Source organism: Staurois parvus, unplaced genomic scaffold, assembly GCF_062004578.1.
Source record: "Staurois parvus isolate SC_StPar_1 unplaced genomic scaffold, SC_StPar_1.0 ptg000029l, whole genome shotgun sequence".
In the NCBI taxonomy this organism is placed as follows: domain Eukaryota; kingdom Metazoa; phylum Chordata; class Amphibia; order Anura; family Ranidae; genus Staurois; species Staurois parvus.
In genome coordinates, this window is record NW_028317825.1 from 10,386,954 (window position 1) to 10,413,902 (window position 26,949).

Here is a 26,949-nt window from a genome sequence, read left to right on the forward strand (position 1 = left end):
AACTTCTTAAAATACTCGTTGCCTGGCTGTCACTGACTTGAAATGCGTATACCTATTATGAATTCAAGTTTTTTTTGGGGGTGTTTTTTTTTTTTTTTTTTTTTTTTTACTCCTTTCAGGACAGTCTCAACAAAGTACCCCCAGGTTTCTCTAGTTAAGTGTTTTTTCAAAGTGGATGTGAACCTTACCTGGGTGACACTTTGTTTGCACCGTGTGTCATCATAATTATTTGCCACTTTTTTAATAAAAATTTTTATTCATCCTTTTTCCTTTCTATGTGCACTAGTGTTGGCTGCAAGGTCCTCTGTGTCCGAATCAGCAGGTTTTATTTCAAAGCCCAACTCTGGACCCAAGGAAAAAAAAAAAGTACCCTTGAAGTGAGGGGGAATATTGCCAATGGGGCTACAGTCAATACCAGCCTCTCCTGTTGAAGAGAAACTCTAGGCTAATTCTACTCTTCCAGACGTGCCATTCCTTGTTATCACCCCCCCCCCCCCCCCCCCAGCACTTAGTTTCCCATTTTGCTTGGACACAGTAGTGGAGTAATGGGTCAACAGAACAGACCGAACCACTGAGTGCAGTAGGGGTCCAGGAAATTGACACGATTATCTGGCCATCTCACACACACAAAAAAAAAATTGGTGAGGGCACTTTGGAGCAGAAATTGCGATTTGCAGCCATGAAGTTTGCACAGCTGAAGCCCACAACATAATCAGCTGTATAGATGACGGAACTTTCTATATTAAATATTATTTTAGCATTTGCTCTGTGCAGTATTTTATCAGCCGTGTCAGGCAGAGGAGACTGATGGATGTACAGCTCAGTTACTAGCTGGAAAATCATCAGTGAATTGGAGCGTGTATTGCTGCGTAATAGCAACTTTATCTTGGCCACCTTCATTTATGTTAAGCTTGTTAAATCCCTACAGAGATGTCGGAAAGTGTTTCTGGTAGCTCTTCTTCCTAATGTAAGTTATTCGTCAGGTTTATTGGTCTTTTATGAACACGTTTAATATCTGATATATCCATATAGGAAGTTATCAACTGGTAAAAAAAAAAAAAAAAACCTGTACAGCTTTTGGTTAATAAATCAACACAAAGTGCAATGACCGTGTGCAAAGGGCTTCAATCCATGGCAGCCAATTAGCTTACAGTTTACTGTGATAGGTTAACAGTTGATATGATTGGTCGGTATAGGTTACTGCAGATTGCTCTTTAGGATGTTGAATATAGGAGAAATAGTCATGAAAACTGGATGGAATATGTCTGTCACCTGCATGGCCATATTGCTGCGCTGGACATCACCGCTGTTTTCATGAGAAAAAAAACCTATGATGCAATTGTGCATTTAGACCTTTTTTTTTTTTTTTTTCTCTAAATGCAACTAGTGGAAAGCAATTTTTTTTCCCCCTTTTGTTAGCCTCTTTTAGACCTCAGTAAGGAGTGGAAGAGCCAGCAGGGGAAACAATCAGGCTGAGAAGAGGAAAGCGCAGAGGGATGACCTCATCAGTTTTCCCCTCTGGCCGCTGACCTCTTTGGACAGTTGGCTTCCAGGTATCAATCTTTGACCATTTTCATTCCCATGCATGCGCAGGAGTCCATGTGCCTTGGCATTGCCGAAATTGTATAGCTGTACTGTACAGGCAGGTGAGGAACTTTAGTAAAGACGAGATGTATGACTTTTAGACCATAAAAATTCTGTCTGCTTGCCATTCCCCCCCCCCCCCCCCAAAGTTCTCCTTTAGGAACAAAAATTGAATATATTGCAGATTAACAGTCCACTGATGTGGTGGTTGCTTTGTCACCTTTGGATGTGGCTGTAACCTACTCTTTTCCATCATATAAGAGGGGGTGTTCTGTTGTCCTCAGATAGTTGGGAGCAGACCTCATCAAACCAGACCTCATCAAAAACGCTGCATTGTACTTTTTGTTTTGTCCCTTTTTTTTTTTTTTTTTGTAATCTTTAAATACAGGTTACGGGTACCCATTGTCACTGCCAAGTAACTGGCAGTCTTCCCTTTTTAGAGCTCTGGGTTCAAATCCCAAGCGGGTAAATTTCTGCAGACATGTTCTATGATCTCTGCATGCTCCAGTTTGCTCTTTCAGCCCAGTAACATACTGGAAGATTTATTGGCTTTGGCCCCAGTTGCCTCTATGTTTAAACCGCTAGAATTTCAGCTAATTCATCAGAAATTGAATGAAACTCAAGGCATGGGTGGCCCCTTGTCTATTTCAGAACTGAAAGAGCTGGGTGGAAAATTGTTGGCTGTACAGTGACTGCATCTAAGTCATTCACAGGTGGTGTTGTAGCTGTCTGAATCAGTAGATGGCAGTGCAGACTCCTCCATCTATGCTTTTTAGCATGGTTGGGGGGGTGGGGTGGAATTTGGCTGCTAAGGAAGGAAATCTAAGTGTGTATGGATAGTCTTATGCAGGTCATACATGGGTCAAATTCCAAACTAACTTTTTTCGAAAATTGTAACTAAGAATTTTCCTTCGAATTTCGCACCATCAGTGGGACGCAGCATTAGCCAATTTTTGTGCAGCCATCAAATATGAGTGATCGGGCATGTTGGAAATTTCTTGAAAACGGAACAAGTTTCCAATCGATGATGGGAGAATTGTGCGAGAAATATATTTTAGAAAATGAAACCTGGCAAGAAAAGAGGATTCCCAGCCAAGAAAATTCTTTTCTGTGGCAACGTGAGGTGAAATTGAAGGCTTGGTTGGCCAAATTTCTAAATCAATGGTGGTGCCATCAGATTACAAAACGCACAAAATTTCAGATTTTCTAAAGAAAATCTGTTCAGAATTCCACCCATGTATGGTCTGCCTTAGGTTGTGCTGAAGAAATGAGATTGCATGCTCTTTTATTAGACAGGCTAATGTGAAAGGATCTATGGATTTATGGATAAGTGCAGTGACACCTGTGGATCTATGAATGCATTGAATTGGTTTAGGAATTACTAGCTTAGATAAACCTGTGCAGTGTCCATTTTTTTTCCACCCTTAAATCCAGTGCTGGTATCACAAATCTATAGGAAGGGACCTCTTTCTTTATACTAGCAATACATGGCTTGAATTGTGCCTGATTCCTGCTTGAAGTTTGAACCATGGGTGGGCCCTGTCAGTACTGCTCAGATCGACAAAAAAGTGGTTTCAAGGATAAGTTCATCTTTGGAACATGTGCGTGCTCCACCCATTTTTAAGGTGGGATATATAATATGTTCCAGCTCCTGCCTCCTCTCCCCCCGATCCCTCCCTCCCCTATTACAGTGAGCCGGAGGGATCCTCTATCTGCACCTGCTGTCAGTTTGTAAAAACTCAGCTGCATCATTCATTTGTATTCCTGCAAATGAATAAACGACAGGTACCATCTACCACCGCTGCAGACAGACTTTTAGTTTCAATGGGCTGTGGGGACGCTGATGAGCGCTCTCATAGGCTGGCCATACATGGGTTGATTTTCCAACGATTTTTCACTAAAAAATCAGGCCTAAGAATAATTGTCCGTTTTTTTTTTTTTTTTTTTTTTTTTTTTTTTTTTTGCTCTTAGCGGGACAATGGCAGCGGCCTATTTTCATGGTTCCTCCCCATTTCGTTTATTCGCCCCTTGAGGGTTAGGGACTGATGTGAATGTACAATATATATGTAAAGCACTGTGTAAATTGACGGCTCTATATAAGTACGTGAAATAAATATTGGGCATGCTGGAAAATTTGTGAAAAATGACCGATGTACGAAATCATTGGTGGCACCATCAGATTACAGATCAAACCTATGTTTTCGATTTTCGATCAAAAATTAGTTCGGAATTTGACCCAAGTATGGCCTGCTCTAGTCCACTGACATGCCCTGCAGAGGTCTGGCCTGAAAGCTGGAAAACATGTCTGCAGGAGCCCACATTGCACCTATGATCTAATAATCATGGGTACAATGCTTTCCAGTCTTCTGCAGGAAAAAATAAGTGCATGTTTTCTACAAAATGTAATTTTTTCCTGTAAAGGTGAACTTAGTCTTTAAAAATCAACTGAGCCAGTTGAGAAACCTCCTGAACAGTCACTTTTAAGGTATGCAGGCAGCTTGGGTTGTCATGGCTGTCTGAAAACAAAAGCTGTCAGTGGGGATTCCGCCATCTACGTTCTTTAGTTCAGATGGGGGAATTGATGGATTCCCCTCATAGTCTGTGAGATGTATATGGCTTGCCTTAGTTACCAAGTGGACCAAATACGAGTTTATCAGGTATGTCATTCTCCATCCACTGCCTGTTGACTTTATATGGGAGAGCAATAATTGGGTTCTGCAATGTCATTAGTGATGTAACATCAGAGCGGCTGATCTGTCTAATCCTGTGACTGTGACTCATTCTATGACGTTCACATAACTAAGCTCACAGAGTAACAAATTAGGTCAGGGGTGAAAGAAGCTATTGAAATTCCTCAGCATGACATTACTCACAGCTCTTTGGGTGAACATTTTCCCTTATTTGTCACCAGTCACTTAGCGCTTGTGATGGTCAAACGTTCCAGTTCTGTACAACTGGATGGGATCTGTTTATGTATGTGACCTAAAAGGATTGGGAAGAATCCCATTTTAAATATGCAGAGTAAAAAGCAGTCTATTGGGAGGCTTGTAGCAGTAAATGAAGCTGGTCTCACGCAATGTGCTGCACCTCGGTTCTGGAGGGCAGGCAAGCCGTTGTACTGTGCAGTTCTAGCCAACAATCAACAATTACAGGCCTACTCCAAGCTGTAGGAGGTGGATTTGTAGGCTGTAAGGCTGTCCATTGATGACTATGTGATCAGCCAAAAACAAAACTGATTTCTCCATCCATGCAAGCAAGGCTGCCCATAGAAGGCTGTGTGATCAGCCAAAAAAAAGCCGGATTTCTCCATCCACACAAGCAAGGCTGCCCATAGAAGGCTGTGTTATCAGCCCAAAAAAAGCTGGATTTCTCCATCCACACAAGCAAGGCTGCCCATAGATGGCTGTGTGATCAGCCAAAAACAAAATGGATTTCTCTATCCACGTATGTAAGGTGGATGGAGGAATCCTCCCCGCTGTGTCATTATTGTCGTATTCTGATAGTGGAATGCCTCCACTGTCAGGTTACAGCCATTGATCCTCAAAACTTCTCTGCCATTCCTGTTTGACAGAAGTCAAATGGCCATACATGGATCAAAGTTCGTCTGGTTGCAGTTGAACTGATTGAATTTTGATCCATCTGTGACCAGCTCAGCCTTCTGTGGGCAGTACCGCTGCAGTTCACAATGGAGAAGAATTGCAATTCAATAGCCTGCTGGTGGCTGTTTTTCTTGCTGGAGATCTCCTTTTATTTTTAAAAGAAAAACAACAAAGTTTTAGTTAAAATCGTTCTAGAACTGCTGCACAAGCCGGTCTGTAATTTAATGTTCCTATTTAATTCTTAGCAAGCGAATATCCTCTAGAAGTGGCAGAAAAATGAACACTGTAGCAGCACCAAGGGCATCTGTACTCTGTATACACCACACCTCCAGAAATCTTATCCTCAAGTGATTGATTGTTGCTTTTCCCAGAGGTTGTCTACACAAATGGGGTAGAGTTTTAGGCATGCTCTGTGCTGTCCCTTAGGTTTTGTTGCAGTGACTCTTCCATCTTTCGTCAGATGCCTGCTGAGGGTGACAGCTCATCATTTTTCCTTGCGATGGAGGAAGTGTCCCACATTTGGTAGTCCAGTGAAGTTAGAGGCAGAGAACAGAACAAAGGCCTTTACCTAAATATGACATGGAGTGGATTGTATTTTTACCCCCTCCTAAAAGTGAAGTTTTGCCTTTGTCCAGGCTAGGCTAATACTAACTAAGCTTAGTGTTCCTAAACCCCGGACCCTGCATTCACTATATCTGGTCTCCCACAGTACACACAACATGGAAATACAATTATTGTGAATATATAAACGGCTCAATACCTTTTCTCACCAGCAGTTAGAGCAGTCTTGTGACTTCTATCAGTGTCCAGTCAAGCACTTGTTAAGGCTTGTAGGAGGAGTTTTAATTTTGCTCTAGGAGGATGCAGAACCCAAGACCTCTGTCTGGACAGTGCTGATTGGCCCTGTGCTGATCAAATGCACTCTCCCAAGAAAACAAATCCTCTCTAGGAATACACAGAAAACTGAGCATGCGCTAAGTGACTCCACATGATATGACTTATCAGGAGATAGGGGGCACTGGAAGAAGGGGAGGATCAGAGACATTACAACTATGTGCCACTTCGTGTTGGTCTAGCACAGGGGTGGGCAAACTTTTTGACTTGAGGGCCGCAATGGGTTCATATATTGGACCCGGGGGCCGGACCAAGAGTAGATGAATGATGTGTATGTGTCATCCATAGTAAGTATAGTAATATTCCCCCATAGTAAGCATAGTAATTCACCTCCCCTATAGTAATTCACCTCCCCTATAGTAATTCACCCCCCCTATAGTAATTCACCCCCCCTATAGTAATTCACCCCCCCTATAGTAATTCACCCCCCCTATAGTAATTCACCCCCCCTATAGTAATTCACCCCCCCTATAGTAATTCACCCCCCCTATAGTAATTCACCCCCCCTATAGTAATTCATCCCCCCTATAGTAATTAATTCCCCATATTAAGTCCCCAAGTCCCCCCTGTGTCAATTCACTTACCTTTGCTCCGCACGTTCCTCTCGCCGTGTCCCGCGCCGTTCCGGTGTAGCATGACAATCTGTCTCCTATGAGGATCTGTCCCCCTCGACGTATCTGCGCATGTGCCAGTTTCAGGCATTAGCAGCCGATCGGCGATCTCCGGCACATGCGCAGATACGTCGAGGGGGACAGATCCTCATAGGAGACAGATTTTGCTACACCGGTCTTCAGGGCGGACTGTGAGAGGAGCCTAGCGGGAGCCTAGCTCCGCGGGCCGGATTAAAAGGTCCGCCGGGCCGTAGTTTGCCCATTGCTGGTCTAGCACATAAAATGTGAAAAATACTTTTTCAAGGCACTGTTGATAGGAAAGTATATCATATTTACTGGTTTTTAAATTTTTTTTGTTTTTTTTTTTTACATTCCTTTAGTTACTTCCTGGTTTTCATGCCTAGGCACATGATGTCATACATCCTAGGAGTATTCTGGAGAGCAGGGAGGTTTCTCAGCTCAGCCTATCCTGCATTCCAGGAAGTAAATGCTGCATGAATCATATCCCCTTACTCAAGATGGCACTTCCGGAAATACAAGGGGGTGTTTTTCAACATAATTTCTCAGCAAAATAAAGCATGGAGATATGGGTGGATGGGGGAGTTTGCTTTTTAAATATTAAAAATGAATTAAATATAAATTTCAGTTTGTGGTGCTAAGATGCAGTGCGGTTCCACTTTAAGTACACCCTGCTGTCTGTATGGCTGAGCTAAGGGCCGATGGATTTTAGGTAAATGCTACATGAATCATCGGTCTTTACTCAGGATGGCTAGAAATTCTACAGGGTGTTGAATCTCATTTGATTTCATTTATAGTGAGGGATAGTAATAACCTCTTCTTTTTTTTTTTTTTTTTTTTTAAGATTAGGACCTCATGTACACTGGTACTCCTAAATGTGCTTTTAGGAGCTTTTGGCGGGTTTTTTTTTTTTGCTAAAGCCCCTCAACTCAAAAAACAAAAACCTTCTGTCCATGTACACATAGGCTTTTACCAGAGTTTAGGGGCAGTTAAACATTCTTTTCCTGAATGCAGAAGTGCGTTGAGGAGAGGAACGTTTTGGCCAAAATGCTAAATCCAGCAAAAACGTGTGTAAACACATCTAAATGCTAGCCTTGTTTAGCGCCTGGGCGTTTATTCATGTTAGTGTAAAATGCATTGAATCAAATGAATAAACGTTTGAGCTCAATGCTCTACTGCATTTTACATGCATTTTTGCCGCATTTAGAGTTTTTCTACTGCCAGGAGAGCTAAACGTCTAGGGGAGTGCATATAGTTGGGTCCATGTATGTTTGGACACAGGCACAATTTTCATACTTTTGGCTCTGTATGCCACCAGAATAAATTAAAACAAAACAATCCAAATTAATTTGAAGTGCAGACTTTCAACTTTAGTTCAAGGGGTTGACCATAAATATCAAGTACAAATTTTAGGAACTGCAACCATTTTTATACACCGCCCCCCCCCCCCCCCCCAAAAGTAATTGAACATTTTATTAATTACATTTAATTGTCCATTTTTAATATTTTGTTGAATCTTTTTACTGACAATGACTGCCTGAAGTCTGGAACCCATGGACATTACCAAAGACTGGGTTTCCGCCTTTCTGATGCTTTGCCAGGCTCTATCTGCAGCTGTCTTCAGTTCTTTGTGGATCTTTCTGCCTTTAGTTTTGCCTTCAGCAAGTGAAATGGATGCTCAAATGGGTTGAGATCAGGTGATTGACTCAGCCATTGCAGAATATTCCACTTATTTTCCTTCAAAAGCTCCTGGGTTGCTTTTGCAGTGTCTTTTGGATCATTGTCCATCTGTATTGTGAAGCGCCGTCCATTCAACTTTGCATTTGGCTGAATCTGGGCTGACAGTATATCTGTAAACACTGCAGAATTCATCTGGCTGCTTCTGTCACATCATCAAACACCAATGACCCAGTGCCACTGGAAGCCATGCATGCCCATGCCATCACACTGCCTCCACCATGTTTTACAGATGACTTTGTGTGCTTTGGATCAGGAGCTGTTCCAAGCCTTCTCCACACTTTTTTTCCCCTACCGTCTTTCAGGCCAGCACTCTGAGAGACCTCGGCTCCTCCCCATCTGAGGAAACACCTCCACCTACAATAAAAAAGCTCCACTCCCCTCTGACCTCAGTTCAGGTGTTTCCTCCGGTGGGGAGACACGAGGAGGCGCAGGAGGACGATAGGGGAGCCGAGGGCCGGATAGCCGGCTGTGAGGCCCGACGCAGCCGGGAGTGAAGGCCGGAGTGTCCGGCTGCATATCCTCCCAGGGCAGGCTGCCAGCAGTGAGAGTGCATCCCGGGGGACGGGACAGGGCACTTACCTGCTCTTCGCCCCCCCGGCCCCCTCCGGCGAGGGGGGGTGTCGGGGTGGCCGTGGTGAGGTCTGGGGAGGATCGGGGGGAGTTCCGCTCCTTCCCATGCTGGCGGTCTGAGGGCTTTGCCGGGCCGGACGTCGGGAGACGGCGGTTTCCGGCGGAAGGGGCGGGGCTTCGCCCAGGGCCGCGACTTCCGCTTCCGGTCGCGGCCTTCACACCACGGCGGCGCGAAATTTGAATGTGGCGGTGCGGTGCACAGCGGTCTGGGGGACAGACCTGCACCAGGCGACCACCCTCCGGTACGGGATGTCGGAGGCACCGGGACCAGGAGATGCCAGCACCAGCCAGTCGCAGGTAAGGTGCCTCAGTGAGGCCTCCCCTACCTGTGGGCCCCTAGCAGAAGGTAGGGCAAGGGGTCTGTGGTTTTTCAGGCCCTTGTTGCTCTGCCGGGAAGCAGGGGGGGGGGGGTGTTTAGTGTCGGACTGATTGGGCTTCCCCCCCCCCCCCCCCTTTTTTCTTTTGTGTCTTGCAGGGCAAGGCCCGAGCTAAACTTAGGCACCAGGAGCCCAAGCGGAGATGCCCTTCCTGTAAGGAAGTTCTAAAAGAATCTTGGCGAAAGGTTCTTTGTGGCCCATGTATACAGGGGTTGGTGAGGGAGGAGAAGCCGGAACAGGGGGACCTAGCTAGGTCAGTGAAGGAGTTGGCTACCACCTTCGACTCCTTCAAGTCCCTCATGGAGAGGTTTGCCCTCCCATTGCCTACACTTCCCCCCCCCCCCCCAGGTGGCTTCGGTGAGTCGTCGGGAACCCCTTATGACTGGGGAGGAACCAGTGGGGGACTCCCAGTCTGAGGAGGAATCAGCGGGTGAGGGTCCCTCAGAGGAAGGGAGGGGCCCCTCCCGGTATAAGTTGACCCTAGAGGAGGTTGATGAGCTCCTGGGGGCTATATACGAAACCCTGGACATTAAGGAGGAGGTTAAGGCCTTATCTCTCCACGACCAAATGTATCAGGGATTGGAGGAGCACCAGCACAGAATGTTTCCTGTGCATGACATTTTGGTAGACACGATTAAGAAGGAGTGGCAAGACCCGGAAAGGAAACCGTTCTTCTCAAAAGCGTTGAGGAGGAGGTTTCCGTTTTCGGAAGACCCGGAGGCGGTCTGGAACAAGAGCCCCAGGCTAGACGCGGCCTTTTCCCAAACAACCAGGAGAACTGACCTAGCGTTTGAGGACATGGGGGTCTTACCGGACTTATTGGACAGAAGGGCAGAGTCTCTCCTTAGGAAGGCCTGGGACTCGACCCTGTACAACCTGAAACCGGCCATGGCTACGACAGTGGTAGCCAGGAACTTAGAGTATTGGCTTACGCAATTACAGGCCCATATTGTGGCAGACTCTCCCAAGGAAAAAATCTTGGCCTCTTTTGAGACCCTTTTGCAAGGAGTGGGGTATATTGCGGATGCTTCCGCAGAGTCGGTGAGATTGGGGGCCAGGTCTGCTGCCCTGACCAATTCAGCCAGAAGGGCGCTGTGGCTAAAGACATGGCAGGGGGACATCACTTCAAAAGTTAGGTTATGCGGCATCCCCCTCACAGGAGACTGTCTGTTCGGCCCGGGGTTGGAGGAATTATTGGACCGGACAGCTGATAGGAAAAAGTCCTTCCCCCTCAAGAGGAAAATGCAGGAGGGGGGGACACGGAAGGCCCGCCCGGCAAAGAGGCTGAGCCTGCGACCGCCTGGTCAGGGTAGGTCGGCTGGACAGAGAGGTAGGGGAAGAGGGGGGGCGATTTTTCGCCCTCCTGAGCAGCCCCAAAAACCAAGGTGACTTGGTTCCTCCTGTGGGGGGAAGATTGGCGGCATTCCTCCCACAGTGGGAAGCCGTGGTCACCAGCCCCTTCATTTTGGATGTCATCCGAAGGGGTTACCGGTTAGAATTTCTGAGACCGCCACCCGAGACTTTTCTAGTGACGACCCGTCCAAGGGATCCGACGAAGGACGCGGCTCTGGTGGGCGCTTTGGAGATTCTGGAGTCCCAGGGGGTCATCTCCAGGGTTCCGGTAGCGGAGCGAGGGAAGGGAGTTTATTCCCATGTGTTTGTGGTTCAAAAGCCGTCTGGGGCGTTCAGACTGATTTTGAACCTGAAACCCTTGAACAAGTCAGTACGTTACCGGAGGTTCCGCATGGATTCCATTTTTACAATCAGGTCCCTAATCCCACCAGGTGCATTCATGGCATCCATAGACTTGAAGGACGCCTACCTACACGTGCCCGTGGCGGAAGCCTCTCAGAGGTTCCTCAGGTTGGCAGTGGGGGGGGAGGAAGGAATTCGACACTGGCAGTTCAGGGCTCTTCCATTCGGCCTTTCCTCCTCGCCAAGAGTATTCACCAAGGTTCTGTCGGAGGCAATGATTTCTATCCGCTTGAGGGGGATTTCAGTGGTGGCCTATCTGGACGATTTGCTGCTCTTCGCAGATTCAGAGGCTCACTTACGGCAAGACCTGGTTATAGTGAGGAACCATCTGGAAAGCTTGGGGTGGGTTTTGAATCTGGAGAAGTCCTGCCTGGTGCCTTCTCAGAAGGTGATTTACTTGGGCTACACTCTAGACTCGGTAGACCAAAAGACCAGCCTGACTTTGGAAAAGGTCACCAAGTTGGAGGCCGGAGTCAGATTACTGCAGGGGAGCAGGTCGATGTCCATAAGACAGGCCATGTCGGTACTTGGATTGCTGACAGCGTCCATTCCGGCAGTTCAGTGGGCAGGTCTGCATATGCGTCCCCTCCAGTTGTGGATCCTGAGGGTTTGGGACAGGAAGTGTCACTCCCTAGAACGCAGGGTCTTGGTGCCCCCCAGTGTGAAAAGGTCTCTATGGTGGTGGAGGAGATCGTCCAGCATAACTCAGGGGCTGTTGTGGTGCTTTCCGATTTCCGCGGAGGTCACTACGGATGCCAGCGCCAGGGGCTGGGGAGCCCACCTGGGAAATTTGGTGACTCAGGGGGAATGGTCCTTAGGGCAGAAGGACAAATCCTCGAATTGGAAGGAATTGAGGGCAGTGTGGGAGGCTCTGCACTCCTTCCAGGCGGAGGTCAGGGGCCGGCACGTGCGTGTCCTGACGGACAATGCCACGGCAGTGGCTTATATAAACAGGCAGGGAGGGACGCGGAGCAAGGCCCTCGGGGCCTTAGCGGCGACACTGTTGTCCTGGGCAGAACTGAATTTGGCGTCCCTGTCTGCGATACACTTAAAGGGGGAGCTGAACCAGAAGGCAGACTTCCTGAGCAGGACTCGGCTCAGGGAGTCGGAATGGGCCTTGAACCCCGATGTCTTTCAGGAGATTGTGCGAAGGTGGGGATCCCCGGAGGTGGACCTTTTTGCCTCCGGAAGGAACAACAAGGTCCCAAATTTCTTCTCTCTATCCCGCTGGGACGGGTCCAGAGCGGTGGACGCATTAGGTCAGAGGTGGGACTACCGGCTTTGTTACGCCTTTCCCCCGGTTCCTTTGCTCCCCCTGGTCCTGAGGAAATTCAGGACAGAGGGGACCTCGTTAATACTGATAGCTCCCTTCTGGCCGCGGCGGGCGTGGTTTGCGACCCTGAAGAGTTTGGCCTCTCGTCCACCCTGGGAGCTGCCTCCAAGAGTGGATTTGTTAACACAGGGGCCGGTTCTTTGCCCCAGCATAGGAAGATTGCGGTTAACGGCCTGGTTTCTGAGCAGCAGCTCCTCTTAGAAAAGGGGTTCTCGCCTAGGGTGGTGGCGACATTACTGGCCAGTAGGAAGGAGGAGACCCAGGCCATTTATGGTAGGGTCTGGGGTTGCTTTACAGCCTGGTGTGACCGGACAGCTGTGGTAACCCATAGTTTGGTTTCTGTGTTGGAATTCCTGCAGGCGGGAGCGGACAAGGGATTGTCTGTCAGCACGCTCAAGGGCCAGGTCTCGGCCCTCAGTGTGTTCTTGGAGACGCCCCTGGCCAGGGAGGCGTTGGTGAGTAGGTTTTTCAAAGCTCTGGTGAGGCAGAGGCCTCCGAGGTCCAGACCATTTCCAGTGTGGGATTTGGCCAAGGTGCTCGGGGGGATGACTAGGGCTCCATTCGAGCCCTTGGAGTCCTGTCCGATAGGTGAGCTCACCATTAAGACTGCTTTTCTGGTGGCGATTACCACGGCGAGGAGGGTGTGTGAGATGGAGGCCCTCTCGATCAGAACACCCTATCTCCGTATTTTTTCAGACAGGATCGTTTTCAGACCAGACCCGTCCTTCATTCCGAAGATAGCTCGGAGTTTCCAGAGGGAACAGGACATTGTCCTTCCCTCATTTTTTCCTGACCCGGTGGGGGTAGATCAGGAGAGGTATCACTGTTTAGATGTCAGAAGGTGCGTTCTCCAGTATCTAGAGAAATCTAGGGAGTTCAGAAGCACCGAATCCCTTTTTGTTTTTTTTAAGGGGGCTAGAAGAGGCAAGAAGGCGTCTAGAAGGACGCTGGCCAGCTGGCTGCGGCTGGCGATTACAGGAGCATATCAGGCAGAAGGCCTGGAGGTCCCGGAGGGTATCAAGGCACATTCCACCCGAGCTGTGGCGGCTACCCAGGCAGAGTTAGCAGGGGTTTCCCCGGGGCAGATTTGCAGAGCGGCAACATGGTCCAGCTATGACACATTTGCCAAGCATTACAGACTGGACCTGGTCTCGGTGCAGGAGCAGGACTTTGGTCGTAAGGTCTTACAAGCAGTTAGCCCGCCCGAAGGGTGAGTACTCGCTTATCCTCTCAGAGTGCTGGCCTGAAAGACGGTAGGGGAAAAACCAAGTTACACTTACGGTAACGTCTTTTCCAGGAGTCTTTCAGGCCAGCACCGGTTTCCCACCCACTGTTGATATTGGTTATGTGAAGATGGCTTATTATGATTATGTTGTCTCGCATTGTGTCTCCCCAGATGACCGGAGGATGCTTGGAGAACTGAGGTCAGAGGGGAGTGGAGCTTTTTTATTGTAGGTGGAGGTGTTTCCTCAGATGGGGAGGAGCCGAGGTCTCTCAGAGTGCTGGCCTGAAAGACTCCTGGAAAAGACGTTACCGTAAGTGTAACTTGGTTTTTTTTTTTTTCTTCATTCTGGTACAGATTAACCTTAGTTTCATCTGTCCAAAGAATGCTTTTCCGGAACTGGTCTGGCTTTTCTATTCAGGCTTATGAACGGATTGAACCTTGTGGTGAACCCTCTGTATCTCAAAGTCTTCTCTTGATTGTAGACTTTGACAATGATACGCCCACCTCCTGGAGAGTGTCCTTCACTTGTCTGGATGTTGTGAATGGGTTTTTCTTTACCATAGAGAGGATCCTGCGATCATCCACCACTGTTGTCTTCTGTGACATCCACGCCTTTTTATGTTGCTGAGCTCACCAGTGCGTTCTTCTTTCCTCAAAATGTACCAAGCTGTTGATTTGGCCACTCCCAATGTTGCTGCTATCTCTCTGATGGATTTGTTTTGTTTTTGAAGCCTTACAATGGCCCATTTTACTTGCATGGATAGCTCCTTTGAACACATGATGTAGGTTCACAGCAATAGATTCCACATGCAAATACCACACTTATAATAAACTCCAGACCTTTTACCTGCTTAATTGATGAAGAAATAATGGAGTAGCCCACACCTGGCCATGAAACCGCTTTTTATTCAATTGTCCAATTATTTTTGGTCCCTTGAAAAAGAGGGGATGGCTACTCTTAAGAGCTGTAATTCCCAAACCCTTCCTCCAGTTTGGATGTTCATACCCTCAAATTAAACCTCAGAGTATGCACTTTAAGCCCACATCCATTATATAACTAAAGCTTGAATATGTTTTGGTAAATACCTGAAAAATCTAAAATTGTGCCTGTGTCCAAATATATATGGACCTAACTGTATGTATATGAGGCCCACAGCTGGCCATGCATGGCTTGGATTTCTGCTGAATTAGCTGAAATTTGAGACTGCATTCAATCAAATTTCGGGTATTCAGACAGGTCGGTAGGGGGGATTATGGCTTTGAATTGATGGATTTCTTTTGTTCAGCCCTGAAATCTAAGCTTGTATGGCTAGACTTGGAGTATGCTGGAGAAATTTAGATTGCAAGCTGTTTGTATAGACGAGCCGACTTGAAGGGATCTATGGATATGTAGCAAAGTGTATTGATATCTGTGCGGGGGAAACGAGATCTGTGCATTTATGACTAGCATTGCTTTTAGTATCTGTCATGGTGACAGGTCACAGGGACAAGAGGTTATGGGAAATCTCTCTAATTGTTACAGAGACAGAAAATGTAGAGTGAAGAAAAGATAAATATAAACCTGATATTGTATCTAAAGCTGGGTACACATCCAGTGGACTGAGCAATAAAATACCGACAGATCGCTGTACCAACACAAGCGATGTTGGTGCGGCCATCTCTCCTGCTGTGCTATGGTATTCTGACAGAGGGACTCCAGAATATCAGCTGCAAGTGCTGATCGGATTTGGGTCGGATGCTGGTTTTCCAGCATGCCCGTTCCACTGACGCCAGTTATGAGACCGGCTTCTACAGAACAGACAGCTGTGCACATGGGCCAAAAGTCAGGCAGTTCCGATTTCAGCTGGTTTACGGCTGGTTTTTGGCACGTTTTGTACAAGCATTTATTGTACTGATGAGCCCATGACTTTAATTATCCTGTGTCACAAGGTTAATATGAGAGACAGATCACCTCAATGGGGACACAGACGGCAATAATTAACCTAATAGATGCTTAGTAGACTTTAGCCTTTAATACGTGGTTGAAATGTGCATGTGTGATTGGTTTAACAACCTGCTAAGGGATTCATAACCGTTCAGCTACTCCCACAATTTCAGATGCTTTTTTTTCTCCAAAACATTCAGCCTATGTGGACTAAACCAGGCATTTTGGATATCAAAGTTCATATTTTTAGTCAAAGTAAGCAGCTAAGCTATCCTCTCCATCTCTAAGCACTGTCCCTGGCCACTGACCTATGCAGAAAGCAGTGACGCACGACTTACAGGAAACTCGTAAATGGCTTTGAGGTGCAAGCTGTGATTGGTGACTTGACTTCACTTTCTTTATGTTGTGCAAGAGCCAAAGTGGCAGCACCTAATAGTTATGCGTCTCGGGGGACAGACAAGGGGAACAGACTTTGTTCACCAATTTTGCATCAGTGAGCTGCATATAAGCTGAATAGTTTGTATTTGGCAGCAGTTTGTGTAATTATTGGCGAAGGAAAGGGTTGCTGTAAAATCCCCAGGGTTATAATGAGTTAAATTTAGTCGCCAATAAATTCACACTAAACATTTCCCACTTCTTCTTCTCTCTTTTTTTTTTATTTTTTTTTTTTTAAATGTATTCAATGTTAGTCACTGTGCATGGAAGGCTGCATTGCCACAAACTTTAAGATTATTGGTTTTGGACAGTTCAAAGTGAATTTATTCTTTTGGTTGATAATATATTAGAACAAAATTTTTTTTTTTTCTTCTGTCTACCCTGATCTGGCCATTTCTCTGCACATGGGAGAGTAACAAGGCCTGGTTCAAACTAGTGTGATTTCAGATTCTACTTGCATCAGATGCAAATTGCATGACAATGGAAATCGCATTATTCTCTATGATGCCTGCTCACATCAGTGCAGCACATTTTTGGGAAAGGGTGCTGTTCTACTTTGGTGCAATTGCAGAGCAGTTTTGGCAGCGCAGACTTCAGTGGCAATGCATGCACATGCATTTTTGCCATGTTTTTGCATGTTAAGGCTCCTTTAACTATTTCAATTCTGACCTTTCTCTCCTGATGTGTGGGAATCAGTATTTTTTTCCTAGAAAATGAGAGAGTGAGAGATCTAGGTATGTATATGTATTTGCGCAGTGGTTTTTCAAACTAAATTTTTTTGGGGAAAAAATACACTTGCACGTGAACACAATTTTATTTTTTTTAAATATAAGAGTTGTTATGCCGAATAGATAGATAATATAGAACCACAAAAATATTAATAGATAAACCACCTTAAAGCAGCCAGCATACAGTTGTTTGATCAACAAATACAAAGTAAAGGGTATTCTGATGCAGCGCTTTAGTATTGATAAAATCCATATATTAAGTCTATAAATGGAAAAAAATTAATGTAAAATCTTCATCCAAAGGAGGATTCCAATTCTGTGAGGTGATGTAATACACTGCACCTCAGGTGACAGAGCCAAGCAGCAGTCATAAAAGCCCGATTTCTCCATGGAAAGCCAAAGCCGCCTTCCACAGGAACCGATCATACACTATGGCCAGATACCGTCACTCCAGAAGCAGTGATGAAAAGAACTGCTCATACAAATAATGCAGAGTGGACATCCATAGCGAAGCACGTTCAAAGCATATAGATTTACTAAAAGTAGTGCACTGGCATAAAATCAATGTACAAGCGCTTGTAAACAAACCATCCAATATGGCTGCCCTTGATGTTTACTTATGAAATGCGTTTGGCGGGACCAGCGACGTATGACGTCAGGACACTGAATGCCGTGGCCATTTTGCTATCTGGCCATAATGTATGATCCTTTCCAGGAGGTCATTTATGGGAACTGATGTGGAAGCAGGCTTTCCATGGAGATATCGGTCTTTTATGACCACTCTGAGAGTCCTATCCATCTGGTAAGCTGCTTGGCTCTGTCACCTGCAGTGTGTTACATCTCCACACAGAATTGGTGTTGGGATCCTATCCTTTGGAAGTTTTTTTCCATTTTTAGACTTAATATATGGATCTGATCAATACCACTTAAGCCCTGCATTAGAATATCCTTGAATAAATAGATAACCAATGTGATGCTTTAAATTTGTGTACACACATAGAATGGTGCCAAACTGTGGTACCTGAAAATCTCAATAGGTGACGCTTTAAAAGCCTTTACAGGTTACTAGTTTAGAGTTACACAGGAGGTCTGGAGCTACAATTATTGCTCTTGCTATGACATTTCCAACAATACCTCAAAAGTGTGGTGCAATCACCAGTTACATATGCATTCGGAACTTATGTATTTGCGTGTAAGCATGAGGGAAGCTTGTTCTTTATTTTTTCATTAATCTAGTTTATTTGAAACTTCTATTTTTGCACTGTCACTTTATTATTACTATAATTTTTTTTTAAATTAAATTTATTGCTTTTACAAGGGATGAACACCATCCCTTGTGAAAGCATGGGCTGTGACAGGTCCTCTTTGTAGAGACATCTGCAGTCTGTTACCCCAGATCTCTCCTCTGGCCTCCAATGCAGCTGATCAGACACAAATCAGTCTGATCTTTTGCTTACCTGGTCGCTAACGGCTACATAAAGAGCCAAAAGTGACAAAATTATCGGGCGCTTCAGGTTTCCGGGGTCAGGAAGGGAGGGCAAATGTCAGTTCTTTCTCTGTGTAGTAATGCCAGTTGCAGCAGTCCCAGGCACTGTGATCAGATAGATGAGCCTGGGAATAGAGGGGAGGGGGTTGGTGGTGCTGGGTACCCACTTGCGCCACTTGAATGACTTCTTCCATACAGGGAATCGCCAGCTGCAAATTTTCACACCGGGATGATGTCTGCAGGTGCAGGATTCAGCCTGAGGACGACATGACGTACTACTGACAGGAAGTGGTTAATAACAGTCACCTTTCCCTACTAAAAAAAAAATTCAGTAATATCAAAACGTGTCAATGCAACCTAGCCTCTTACAGGCACTTTACTGGTCTTCAATCGCCGTATTTTCCGGCGCATATGGCGACTAGGTGTATAAGACGACCCCCTAATTTTCCAGTTAAAACATAGGTTTTGGGCTATACTCGCCGTATAAGACTACCCCCCCCCCCTTTCCAAGGCAACACCATTTAAAAACATCAGATTTGAATAAACATCAGAGTTGACTAAATATATACCCACTAATCTGTCAGCCCGCTGGATGTGCAGTAATACTGTATGTACGGTAGCTTTGGTTACATACAGTATACCCAGCTGGCTCAAAACAACCGTCCCTAATCTGTCTGCTGGATGTGCGGTAATACTGTATGTATGGTAGCTTCGGTTACATACAGTATACCAAGCTGGCTCAAAACAACCGTCCCTAATCTGTCAGCCCGCTGGATGTGCGGTAATATTGTATGTACGGTAGCTTCGGTTACATACAGTATACAGTGTCGAGCCAATCACGGCGAGCGATGTATTCTGTTAATGAATACAGAGCCTGCTCGGATTGGCTGAGGTTGTGACATCAGCCCGCCTCTCTGACTCAGCCAATCCGAGCAGGCTCTGTATTCATTGAGTCGGAGAGGCGGGCTGATGTCACAAGCTCAGCCAATCCGAGCAGGCTCTGTATTCACTGAGTCAGAGAGGCGGGCTGATGTCACAAGCTCAGCCAATCCGAGCAGGCTCTGTATTCATTAATAGAATACATTGCTTGCCGTGATTGGCTCGGCGCGGTATACTGTATGTAGCCGAAGCTACCGTACATACAGTATTACCGCACATCCAGCGGGCTGACAGATTAGGGATGTTCGTTTTGAGCAAGCTTGGTCCAAACAAACTAAAGGTTCACATTGTATACCCCGCGTATAAGACGACCCCCAATTTTTGGGGTATGTTTTTAAGTATAAAAAGGAAAATACGGTATCAACTTTTATAATGTTAAAAAAGGATCTGAGGGAACCTGAAAATGAAAGGAAAGGCTAAACAATTAAGCAGCCAAATGTTGCCTCCCTATCACCCTGCATACATTTTAGAAAAATCGCATTGTCTATGGAAGGCTTTATTTTTTCATGGGTTGAAGGAATCACAACCCATCTCCTGGCAGGGAAACGCACATCCCCGTTTCCCTGCCAGGAGAACTCGGTGATTATTGCTAGTGGCTATAGCCGATGGCATAATCGTATTAAAAAAAAAAAATCTGACAGGCTGGTTTTACCCAAATTGTGCAACAATTGACTTGGGTACAATAGGCCTGCCCATAGATGGTTTGAATATTGTCTGTCCCTGCTGAACCGGCTGAGATTGGAACCATTTTGGCCGGCATAAATCTGAATGTAGTTCCCTTCCCACCCCATTGTTGTAATGGGCTGAGGACAGGGCTGAATCATATAGAGCAGTGATGTCACCCACCAGCGTACATAACTAGGCGTTTTCTGCAGAGAAGAACGTTTGTCCGCCACCTGCACAGAAAGGAGAATGAGTCTGCGAGCGCATAGAAAAAACATTTAAAAAGGTATGTACAAAGAAATGTTCTAAAATGGATGCAGGGCAATGGGGAGGCAACATTTTTAAAGTTGCTGTGTTTAGCCTTTCCTTCTACTTTAGGCAATAGTTTATTGGCCAATTTAATCTCTAAACTTTCCGCATTAATTGTCGGCTACTGCGGTAGAAGACGCCTTACTACAGATTTTAAATAGTGAGCCAGTGTCAGCATCTAAATGGGTTAATGGTTGGGAGGGAGATTGTCCCTGGAAAAGATTACTGAGAGGTGGAGCTGCTGGCTGGAACAAAGTGTATACGCCACCAAGGGGCCGTCAGCCGGGTTGGAATTTCTATCATATGTACTAGGCATGTGTGGAATGTTTGGTATCCCAGCCCCTGTCCGAGCAGCGCACGTAACTGGGAATCTGGTTGGCACTTGTGATCAGCACTTTAGCAGATGTATCCCGGTAAGAAGGTGTCAGGCGAAACATTAGCAAGTGTTTTCAGTGTGATCTTGCTACAGTATTTTTAGGATAAGGGCCTTCTGTGCAATAGAATACAGCAATGCACACTGAGCTGACCCATTCGTATTCTGTCTGTATCTCCGATTATTTACTCTGTTTAATATTGTACTTTATGCAGTTATTTTAAGATAAGATTGGTTTTCTGATGTGTAACCCTTGTTAATCTGATCCTATTATATCAAATTATTCTGTTCTCAAATTATGTGTTGCATGAGTTAATTAAACTCCTGATCCCTAAGGCATACCAGCCGCAAGATCTCTCCATGCAGAGACCCGCAGACCCAAATACCTCGGTGAAATGTCAGTCCTCCTCCGGCAGGATCACAATCATCCTGCTGCTTTTGAAAAAGGTAGATGTCGCTAGGCTGGTGGTGGTTGGAACTAATTATTTAATTTTCTGCATTTTTTTTTTTTTTTGTTGAATGCCAGAACTAAATCATAGACCGCTTCCAAACTTTGTAAAAATAATCTGGATCTCCGCTATCCTAATGTCTGCAACCCATCGCTTAAAATTGAGGAGGGCATGTGTTTTCTGTATGTGGGTGGAGTCTGTGTTGGATTGATTGCTTTGGGTAATGCCTCTACCAGGGGTGGACTGACAACTCATGGGGCCCCTGTGTCTTTGCCCAAACTCAAAGCCTATGAAAAAGGTACCAGGGGCATCTCATGGGGCCCCCTACTGACCCTGGGCAGTGCCCGAGTTTCCAAATGGTCAGTCCGCCCCTGGCCTCTACTTGCTTTTGAATCCTTTTTTTTTTCTTTTTTTTTTTTTTTATAACCCAGACTACAACCTAGACTGTTTGCCATCTAGTTATGGGTAACTCCCTGTAGCTGTCCTCACCTAGATGTAAATATATAATAGTCTCTGAATGTTATCTAAACCTTTTCTTGCTTATAATTTTGTTTGGTTACGTTGGAACTTTGTGTTTGATAGAAAGAAGGGTTAGAACTTCTTGCAGGTTTTCTGTGCCGTCTCTCCTTCGGGGACATCTCCCCTCCATTATCCTGGTAACCGGGTGTCACAGGAAATGGGAGGTGATGGAACTTTTCTTCAATTCAGACGGAGGCCATAACAAAATAAAGAAAGTATTCAACTTTGTCAGATATTTTTTGGTATGGTAACACATTTGACCTGGTAACACACATTTCCCATTTTTATTGTAATTGCATGTTGTAGGGACACAAAGGGAGTGGAAACCAATAGAACTTTTTAATTTTTTTTTTTTTGCTAGATGTTATCCCCTTTCTAACATTTCATCACTTCCCAACTCCAGAAACATTTTAGCTGAGATGGGTATTAATGCCCAAAATGTAAAGGCTGACAACACCAAAATCTGAATTTACAGTTTTATCTTGTCAAGTTGAATCACACTTTCTCATCTTTCTTGGAACTGCCCTCACAGCCTGGCCATTATGAAGATAAATGATGACATACTCTGTCCAATGGAATCCATTTATTACAAACTAAATTGGGAATTCAACTAAAGTGTGTGAAATTTTTGTCATGGCCTTCTGGGAAGTAGTGGCAACACAAAGTACTTTGGAAATCACCATTGGGAACTCTGAGAGTTGTAGGAAGCCACTGGGCAACTCAATTTGCTGTTGCCATGTATCAGTTTTGGAAGCTTTTTGTGAACTTTGTCTATAAAGGCCACTTGGAGAAATGTCTTGGTCAGCTTTTGAAAAAGTTCAACAATAGTGGCCAACACGCTGATTCAGTAACTTTTCTGAGTCAATGACCTGAAGAAGCAAGTGGACTAGTGCTGTCTTCACTGGCTGTTTTGCTTGTTCTAGGTCACTGACTCAAAGGTATGGAAGCCAGGGGCAGCCGGTCAACTAGCTTTTTTTAAAGTAAGTCAGTAATGACAACATTCATACTTTTAGTACAGGTTTTCAGCCTGCTGATAAGTTTTTAGAGCATTTGCAGATATGGCCATATACCACAAGAGTCAACCATAAAGGAGAACAAGTGATTGTTAAATGCAAAATATTGAGTGGGAAAAGTTTACTTTTTTTTTTCCCCAGCCCTTCACACTGTATCCAGTGCCTTTTACTGAATACGCAACATAATTTCCCTAGCTATAAAGCCTAATTTTCCATATCTGCAAAGACATTGGAATTTGTTTGCATTTTTAAAGGGTCAGAGCTGATATTTCTGCTCTGGATGGAAGCTTGTGGGCTGAATCAGCCACAGATGACTTCTGCTGTAGGATGTTCCCATCTCCGCTGTCACTGTTCTTTTGTAGGGTAAGATGCATGTCGTCTTCAACAAGGAGCATAAGACTCCTCCATAATGGTTGCTACAAGTTGATAAACCTGGGAAAGCTGGTAGCAAGACATTACCCTCGAGCCTCTGAGTTCTAGGAAAACCCTTGATTAATTAAGGCAACCAGGTATAATTGGGCTTATGCAAGAACCTGAACATCAGTCTTAATTTATTACAAAAGTGCTATTTTGCTTATGAAATATGTAGATTTGCCTATTTTTGGTTTTGACTTTGTGTCTGACTTTTCTGCTTACGTCAGGGGGACACATAAGGTATGATAGGTGCTGCCCTGCCTGACCTTGCATACTACACCAAACAGGGAAACTGTCATCATACCCAAGCTACATCACCAAGCTAGTCTCAAAATATTACCTGGACCATCTTCTCTGCTCCTCCCAGGACCTCCTGCTCTCTAGCTCCCTACTTACCTCCTCCCATGCTCACTGCCAGGATTTCTCCAGCACCTCTCTCAATCTCTGGAATGCTCTAACCCAAACTAGCTGGCTTTCTCCTACTCTGTCCACCTTTTTAGGTCATCCCAGAAATATATCTTGCCTAAATCTAAAAAAATTTAAAAAAAATAAATGTATTTTTTACTTTGTCTTGCACATCCCACAGGTATTACCCTTTTGTGTAACTTCTGCCTTTTTAGATTGTAAACTGTCACAAGCAAGGCCCTTTCAACCCTCTTGTATCAAATTGTTTTGTAACTGTACTGTCTCCCTTCACTTTGTAATGGGCTGCATAGACTGATGGAGCTGTATTAAGTCCTGTAGAGTATGAAGTTGACAGAAGCTGACTAATTATTATTAAAGGCATAGTCATGCAGAAATATGAATATTGAGTCTTACATTTTTATTAAGGCCAATTATTACTGGATGCAAATAAACTTAGCAGTATCTGTCTTTTCCAGATGTATGGTAGATGGACTGTTTAAAGGGAAAAATTAGTGTCACAAGGAGGATGCTGCTGTTTGAGTTATGGGACAATGCTGCGTTTCTGACTGAGGGGGATCCAACTCGGGTGAGAATTCACACACAACATACATATAACATGTATTCTATAATATGGCATTCTATTATATTTAAATTACAATATGACCAGCATAAATTTTGAAATGATCCATCTTATGGTATTTTCTCACAAAAACTCATATTTCCCAGCATTCTGAAACCGAATGTATGCTTGTTTGGGGAAGAATGTAATTTAAAGAGAACCTGTCATATGAGGCATATGTTGTCTGCTATTGCTGAAACCCCTTCTGAAAAGGCACAGTGTCCGTATATGCTGAGAGTTGGCAGAAGCAAAACATTTTACTAGCTTTTGTAGACAGCATTGCACATATTAAAATTTTTTTTTTTTTTTTTTCTGGAAAAGCACCAAAAGGGAAATAGACTCAGAATGCCCAGGCTACATGTGATCCTAGATCAGCTCACACTCTGCAGTTTGTACTGAAAGATTGACAGAGCAACTAGTAGTGCCCTTTTGGGGACATATTCTTTCCCACCAGCGATTGTTTGATTGTACTATTAGCATCAACAAACCTAGCAGGATAACAGCGATTGGCAGGGGTGCAAAATACCTACTGCTGATAGAAACATTTGTCTGGCTATGTAAACCTTAGGCAATTCTCTGCTTATACATATCTGCTAGTACAAAAAGAATAATGTGCCAGCTTTGGTCTGTTTATCCATCCTTCCTTTTTTTTTCTTTTTCCCCTTGATTGTCATTTTCTTTAATATATGGTTGCTGTATTGAATCCGCATAGATAAAAGATGTACAGAGTTGTCTTGAATTATCTGACTCCATTCCTGAACATGGCCTATGTATTTTTGTTTTTTCCGCACAGGGCATGGCACATGTTTCTGGCTCACCAGCAGCAGTTCTTCAGTGGCAAGCTTTATGTTCCTGCTCTGTGCTAAAGCTGCCAGTTGAAGAACTGTTGAAGTTGGCTATTGTTCACCTTGAAGCCCAAAGTCATCAGAGAAGATATGACCTACTGACTGTGATTTATATAGGATGAAGAGCGGGAGCTCTGTGTAGCTGAATCTGTGTGCTCAATCCATTCAACATAATTTCTGATAGATGTCGGAGAGTTGGGCCACTAATGGATCTTTCAAAGCTACGCTGGTGGGACCTCTACCTCGAAGTTTCCAAGTCTGTGTACTTGATCCAGCCTCTTCATGGCACAGGAAATCTAGTCTCCTTGATACATTTTTACAGGAAACCTTTGCAGAATGAAGTGCAGATGCCTTTGCGGGCCACTCCTGTTGAAAAATGCTTGTTGCCTACCTATCATAATGAAAGTGCTTTACTACTTCCTTAGTCTGACCTTTTAACATGTATTCAGTTTGGGTGTTCTGACATCCCTTGCTACATATTTATTCAACTTGGGTAATTTTTTATGTCAAACCACCAGGTAACAAGTGTTTTCTGAATGTGGCCAGCCATGGCATCCTCCATATTTTGCCCATACTGTTTTCTTTAATGAAAATGTAGGTAGTGTTTTGTGTATATATTTTATTTTTGTCATATAAATATGAAATGTTGCTTAAAACTAGTCATGTTCACTAGGCTACCCTTAAAGCGGAGCTCTACCCAAAAGGAGATGTCCCACTTTAAGGACTGCTCCCCATTAAGGATTGGCACGTTTTAGGGAGCGGGTACCTGAATTTGACAGGTTCCCACTTCTGGTCCGATCAACTAGGCGATTGGAAACGGAAGGTGTCCTCCCTCCCTGTAGTCTTTTGGGACACGTGACAGGTCCCAGAAGACTATAGGACCATTCGTGAAGTGCAGTGCTACTCGTGCATGCGCAGTGGGTACGCGGCTGTGAAGCCGCAAGCTATTACAGCCGGGTGCCCACACTGAACATGCCGGCCTCCTGGAATACAGAACAGCCGAAGAAATGGGTTGCAGGTGACACACCGAGGGACAGATAAGTGGCTGTTTTTTTTCTTTTCTTTAAAAGTCAGCAGCTACAGTTTTTGTAGCTGCTGTTATTTTTTTGACAGCAGGAGTGGAGCTCCGCTTTAAAGTAAAATCTCTCTGAGAAAAATGTGGACTGATATTGCTGATATCTTTCTAAAACGGCTGCCCTCTGACTTAAATACTTGGAGTCACTGGCCTAGAACCAATATGTATATTGGGAAAGTCAGAAGTCTTTAGCTGCATCCTTGTTTGGAGCCAGTATTAAAGCCAGGGGGCAGCTAGCTTATGCAGAATGATGTTGGAATTGGCAGCCTTCCTGGTTTTCCAAAACCTTTTATTGAAACAAAGAGGCTGCCATTGCTGACTTCTCTAATCTGGAATAAGTATACCTATAGGTGTCCTGACTGTGAGTCACTGACCTAAAACAGTCTAGCGCAGGAGCCTCATATGATTGATATTAAAGCCAGTTAGTCAGCCTGACAATTGCCATTCTCAGAAAAACTAATTGAGGTAGACCTTTTGTGTTTCTCTCAGGAAAGGTTTACGTGAACTGCTTTACTAGAATAGTCAATTGCTTACAGAGGTCAATAGCTCAAGGTGAAATTTACACCTGCTGAATGATCAGAGAAATTACTCCTCCTCCCTGTTTTCTACAAACTCTAGAGGCAGCCAGTCTGGAAGAAAAACCGTTGTTTTTTTTTTTTTTTTCTATTTAGGAAACCCATAATGGCTTGTGAATCTTCTGCTATAGTTGGTGTCTATATTAAATGGTTGTTTGTAAAATAAAGATTTTATTTTCACCTCTAGTTGCACCCTTTTTTTTTTTTTTAATGATTAGCCTGTGTCTTGTCTGTGTTTGAGAAACATCCCTCCTATTCATGTGATCCTTATCAGTTCCTAATTAGGGTGGAGCAGAGTACTCATTTGACCATCTCTCTATAAATTTAGATCAGCTCATGGGGGGGGAATCACAGATGGGGGCACAATCACAGATGGGGTGCTGCTTTTGCGTGAGTGCTGCGTTGGAGTGCG

The 26,949-nt window shown here is 44.8% G+C and overlaps 2 long non-coding RNA genes across 2 annotated transcripts in view; both read left to right on the plus strand.

The window, feature by feature from the left end:
- The window catches only part of LOC149471116 (uncharacterized), a 103,851-nt gene that overhangs the window by 16,734 nt on the left and 60,168 nt on the right, over positions 1-26,949 (plus strand). The window lies entirely within an intron of this gene.
- Positions 23,919-26,723, plus strand: LOC149471117 (uncharacterized). The gene is made up of 2 exons (XR_016307436.1): positions 23,919-24,009; positions 24,836-26,723. It is a non-coding gene; the product is annotated as an uncharacterized LOC149471117 (long non-coding RNA).